Consider the following 6,425-nt stretch of genomic DNA (forward strand, 5'->3'; position numbering starts at 1 on the left):
CTACAGGCCCAAGAGGCGGACTACTTCCAGAACACGATGTCTGCTATGGGAAAGTCGTTTGCTGAGGCTATCAAAATTGGGGCAATGGTTGAAAACGGTTTTAAAACGGGGCGAATATTGAGTCATGCTGCCTTTAAGGCTACATCACAGGCTGCTTAGAATGGTTCGGAGGGCTTGATGAACAGAAATGGGGTTGAAGAGGGAGACATGATGGTTTCAAGCTCGAGGGGGGCCACCAGGTCATTCATCCAATCATATGTGCCTTATATGGTCCCACCACGCTATTATCCCCTTCAAGATGATGCTTATGTTGTGGCACCGCCTCCCTATGCGGTGATGAATGCGCAACCTTACCCGCGGCCACAACATTATCCACAAAATCGAGCTCCACCTCCCAGAAATGTCCATCCTTACCAAGCTCCATATAATCCTCAACCAAATGATCCCCAATACAATCCTCGTCCAAGAGAGTCTTTCAGAAAGAATTAGTTCTCCCCTATTGGTCAATTGTATTCGAACTTGTTCCAAAAGCTAATCAGGCTAAATTTGTTGCAGCCAGTGGCCCCAAACCGGCCAAACTCTGAGTCCCCCTCACACCGAGCTGATGCTGTATGTAAATACCACTCTGGATAGTGGGACACAGTATAGAGGACTGTTGGGCCCTCAAAAGGGCAGTTGAAATTTGATTGAAGCTGAAAGAATTATTTTTTGGGATGAAGAAGCTCCTGATGTGATGAACAATTTGTTGCATGCCCACCACATCGGGCCAATAGTCGGAATGATTTGTGAAGCTGAGGAATTTGATCCGACACTGAAGGCCATTGCAGCCATGGCCAAAAAAGAAGAAAAGCCGAAATACGGTCGCCAAGCTTGAAAGTTCCCCATCAGACGGGAGTCTCGGTAGCCAATCTTGCTATCCTTTTTGCGTCCAGATTATCTTAGGGTGTGATCCAGATATTTTACTTTATTGTCTTACTTTCCGATGTAAACCCTTATATCTTCAAAAAAAATTGATTGAAAAAAAAAATTCAAATGAATTTAGTATTTCATTGTCCAGGAATATCTCTTTTCTTAGTCTTGTCACTTTTCTTATTTTTCTTTTTAGTTCTGTTAATTGCAGATTTCAATAACATGACATGATTGCCAGCTTCATGCCCAGATCCTGAAAAGCTGTCAGACCTCGAAGTAATTAATCATGAATTAGATCACAATGAGGATAAGTTTTAGGAAATAAAACAAAGAGTTAGAACAGCTAAAGGAAAATTGGCTCCAAATTGGAAAAGATCCATACATGGTAACAAAGGTACTGCCAAAGAGAGCGTTGTACCTGGGAAACATCAAAAGAAATGTCCATGAGACAACTGTCAATGCAAATGTAGCCGAAAGGTAATATGTTGGATCCTTTATATAACATAAATTTTCTCCGATTGGGATGAAAAAGGCTTTTATTCTCGCTACCCAAACACTATCAACCCTTTACAAACCCTTTGAGTCGGTTACTTTTCTTTGATTACCCTCTTTGGACCTGAAAGTGTTATTGAAAAAAAAAATTGATTGAAAAAATGAAATTAACAAAAAAAGAAAAAAAAACTGAAAAAGAGAGAGGAAAAAGGAAAGGAAAAAGAAAGAGAACAAAACAAAACAGAAAAACAAAAGAAAATCAAAAACAAAGTTCCCTGAACTACGTTCGACTTGATTCCGAAAGGATACGTAGGCAGCCTCTCTCTAGGGTTCAGTCACACCAAAATAAAACTCCAAATTCCCCCAAAAAGGGAAACTGGGGCAGATGTTATAATGGTCCGGCAATGATCCTGCCTGAATGGTTCCAAAGTTGTAATTCAGTACAAATTATTTTTACCCAAATCCTTTCAAGTCCTTCCGATCAATCGGTGAGAATGTTCAAGGATCCAAGAATGCAGCTACTTGGATCCGATGCAATCAAAATGAGAGAGATAAAATGAGAGAGTCTTATTGGTGAAAACTCACATGGGCACCGTAAGGCGATGGTAAGCAGAGAAATGGAAAATGAGAGTCTTGTTAGTGAAACTCGCAAAGAGCACTATAAGGCGATGGTTAGAAGAGAAATGAGAGAGGTCAGATCGTGAAAACCCATAAAGGGCGCCCCTGATCGAAAAGAGGATCCCTGCAACCATCAACATCAACAGAGTCCCGGCAAGGTTCCTCGGTTTCAAGGCAAAGTTGTGATGAATTTCTGAGAGTCGGACGGTTTACACAGATCAGGCATCCAGTCCAAAAGGCATATTATGTTCATTGAAGTCCGCATGTACTCCAGATAAGTCCTTCTTTCCTTTCCCCGAAAGGGACACATCTTGTTTAAACTCATTCTCCATTCCCTTGTTTATTTTCTTTGAATCCCGTTCGGTCTAACTCTGTTCCGAAACTAAGACAAAGAAAGGATGGTAAGACTGATTTACAGGGTTCTTATTTGATACAAGCTAATATGCAAAAAGGAACCCAGCCTCGTCAGGGGCATCAAGTCGACCTCGACTTGCTATGGCGGCCGATGTTTCAAATTCAAAACTCTCGGAAGGAAGAAATCAAATTGAAGTGCCTATAAAGACAAATAAAGTTGAAAAGGTCAAGTCCCACTTCGCTAACCGTCTCGGCAAAGGTTTGAAAAGTCAAGGTACCCCAAATGCTCTGAAATTGAAGTTGGAAGAAAGAAGCCAGAAATGAAAGGCCTATGAGGGCAAAATAAAGTTGGAAAAGGTTAAGTCCCATGCAACTAGCCGTTGCAACAAAGTTTGAGGAGCCAAAAGTTCCCCGATGCTCCGAAGTAAAAAAAAGAGAAAAGAAAAAGAAGTTAGAAAGGAAAGGCCTACGAAGACAAAATAAAGTCGAAAAGGTTAGGTTCCACTGACCAACTGTCATGGCAAAGTCTGGAAAAAACCAGAAGTTCTCCAGGGCCTGAAATGAAATCGGTCCTCAGGGAACAACCAGTTGCAGTTGAGATCTTCATCCAAGAAGCGGGCCGAGATCGAGTGATTGAAACAATCAAGGCCACAAACCAACAACTGTTTTAAACTAACAACTGTTCTTTGTTTGAAAACATGAAACAGGTGCAATCCAAAGCAACCTTACAAGAAGCAGGTGCAACCAAACAGAAACTGCGCAAGAGCTAGAAACAGCTTTGCGGTAAAAATCAATCCAAAAGGGAAGTCTCCTCTAAAATCCTTCCCGCATTTTACTCATTTTCTTAAATAAAACAAAAAAAAAATGAAATGAAAGAATAAGAAAAATTCAAAATCATGGTAGCCTAGGGTCCCCAATCTCTAGCTACGTTTTCCCAACATAGGGTCCCATTGCCTAGTCACTCCCAACATAACCTGGTAGTCTTTTTCATTATAGGGTTCCACTCCCTAGTTGATCCCCGACATAACCCGTGGACCTTCCCGGCATAACCTGATGACCTTTTTATTTTTTTGCATAACCCGATGACCTTTCCCGGTATAACCCGTGGACCTCCCCGGCATAACCCGATGATTTTTCTCGGAATAACCCGTGGACCTCCCCGACATAACCCGATGACCTTTTTCTTTTCCGGCATAACCCGATGATCTTTTCCGGCATAACCCATGGACCTCCCCGGCATAACCCGAGGACCTTTTCTGTTACAACCCATATTTTTGTACGGGAAAGTACGTCGTAAGTCCGTTGATGTAAGCTCAGAAATGAGATCCTCTTGGAAAGTATATAAAGTGATTTAATGGTGTTACATCCCATTTTTTTCTTGCAAGCCTTTGAGAGTTAATATTCAAGGATAAATTTTTACAAGGGTACATGTTGTTACACCCCGTACTTCAGATGTTACTATCATTATAGGATTACCTAATGCAAACTCAAAAAGGATGAAATCCTTCTACAAGGACAAGAAAGGTTTGCCGAAGTGTTATGCAAGTTAAGATAAATATGAGACTTGTTGATCATGATTTAAATGAGTTTAAAGCCATGATATGACTATATATGATGTTTGTATATGGAGTATAAAGTTTGAGAAAAATCGGATTTAAGTTGCGAAAAAACCGACTAAGGATTTGTCTTGTAATGAAGCTTTTTGAGTAATAAATTTCGTGTGCTATATGAGGTCTTTTTGGGACATATTATATATCAAATTTAATGTCTTGGAATGTAGTTTCCAACGCTCTTAACCGTTTGCTCATACGACACCCGGATAAAAAGTTATAAGCATTGGAAAACGAGCCAATTATAGGGTGCCAAGTAGCACCTTTTGACTTTTCAACAAAATGGAGATTATCTCCTATATCTCGTCTCTTTCTGCATATTTCTAGAGAGCACGAACAAATAATACCCCTAACATCACCCTTAAGCTCTCTACAAGGGTTTCAAATAATACCATCATCCCGGGCACGAAATCACGAAGCAATAACACAAGAACGATCCCCACGACGTAAGTATTGCTATATAACCTTTCTTTTTCTTTATAGTTTGAGTGTTGGAAGGTATTTAATAGTTAAGAAAATTCTTAATTTCTGGTTTTAAGCTCTTAAATATCAATTAAGGTTGATTAATTCATTTCATAATATTTAGAACTCACGGGAAGGTGATCGGAAGCCGTGAGTTCGAGTTATTTGATTTGTAATGGACTGTTTTGTGGGCTATTTCGTGTAGCTTTTGGGCTGTATCTTTTGCTGATATTTAATGGAGTTTTTGGAGGATAAATGGTTTGAATAAATACCACATATTTGTGAAATAATGGATTAGTCATTCTTTGTAATATTTTCGGGGTGTTGGACACTACTATAGTCGTTGTTTTTGGTATGAATTGATTGGGGTGTGTTGGGCTGTTGTAAGCTAAATATAATATAGATTTCGACTTGCATCTACTGTAGGAGGTAATTATATTGTGTTCCAACAAGTGCTTAAGGTTATATTGACATCGGTTGAGTTAAATGGATGAACTAGACATGAACTAGTGAATAAAGTTGCTAATTAAGAATAATTGGAGTTGTGGATCATTTTCTTTGTTATGGATATATGGTATAAGGTTGGAATTATTGATGAATGACTTCATTATCATGTTAATGATACTATTAATTTAAAGTAAAAAGTCTATAAGGGATGATAAGGGATATACGAATTCCAATTGGAGCTTGTCGCTCGTCGTAAAATAGTTATGACTTGTTGTAGTTTTATGGTGTCTTGTTATTGATAATTGGTATTGATGGATTTCTCTGGTAATTGTTGTTGGTATATGGTATTGGAGGAGGCTCTTGTTACTGGGGAGATGCTGCCCGAATTTATATAAATGAGCTACAAGTTTAAGTTGCAAACTTAGCCTTTATTCAACACTAATTTTGAATCTCCTTATGCAATGGTAGATTGAGTTGAGTTGTTTGAAGAGTTGCTTAAGATGTATTAAGGACTCACCATGGTTAAGGTATGTTAAGGCACTTCCCTCTTTCTTTTGGCATGATCTAAAGTGAAATGAATACACTATTTCGTAACAGATCTACTCCTAGAAACTAAGGTTGCCCATGTTGTTCTTTCCTTATAAAGTTATTCTAAGCAAGGTATGTATGATCCTTGAATCCTATAGAAGCTCATATTGATGGTATGATGTCCATAATGTTAATCGAAGGTGCAACGACCTTAAGTCACTCCAAAAGGTTTAGAACGTGATTCCATGAGTTTAGCATGCATTATATATAATATTTATTTTACTCTACCGAGCCGCACTATAGTAGGCCGGGTACGATATATATTGTGTAACCACTGATCAGTTGGATTTACCGAGCTCCACGTGGCCGGGTACGATTCTACCGAGCCTTATGATGGCCGGGTATGTTTTTACCGAGTCCTCTTTGAGGCCGGGTACGATATGATGATGATGATGATGATGATGTCTACAGACGCGTATATTTTTAAAAGTTTATGTATATATATATGTATTACGCATTTCATGTCAGCATCCCACAGAGGCACGCAGATTTTACAGGTTGTATCTCCTCTATCTCTATTTATATTACTATTCTTGTTTATGCTTTCTTGCTTTACATACTCGGTACTTTATTGGTACTGACGTCCCTTTTGCCTGGGGACGCTGCGTTTCATGCCTGCAGGTCCCAATTGATAGGTTGACATTCCTCCTAATAGGCTATCAGCTCAACGGAGGTGTTGGTGCACTCCACTTGCTTCGGAGTTGCCTATTTGGTTAGTATGCTTTAGATATATATTGATTGACATGGTGGGGCCCTGTCTCGACCTTTATGATTTTATGTACTCTTAGAGGCTTGTAGACATATGTTATGTATATGAAAATCATATGGCCTTATCGGCCTATGTTCAGTGTATGAGTTATCACTTTGGTTTTATAGGCACGTATGTCACATGTATAAGTTTTCATGTCATGTCAGGTCGTCCAATATTTAGTATTCCCTTATATT

At 39.2% G+C, this 6,425-nt stretch overlaps 1 long non-coding RNA gene across 1 annotated transcript; it reads left to right on the top strand.

Moving 5' to 3' along the window:
- The first annotated feature begins 4,329 nt into the window (after positions 1-4,329).
- On the top strand, positions 4,330-6,129 carry LOC138880495 (uncharacterized). Its single transcript, XR_011403195.1, has 3 exons — positions 4,330-4,429; positions 5,361-5,419; positions 6,102-6,129. It is a non-coding gene; the product is annotated as an uncharacterized lncRNA (long non-coding RNA).
- Positions 6,130-6,425: the final 296 nt, after the last annotated feature.

This window comes from Nicotiana sylvestris, chromosome 10 (genome assembly GCF_000393655.2).
Source record: "Nicotiana sylvestris chromosome 10, ASM39365v2, whole genome shotgun sequence".
NCBI lineage: Eukaryota > Viridiplantae > Streptophyta > Magnoliopsida > Solanales > Solanaceae > Nicotiana > Nicotiana sylvestris.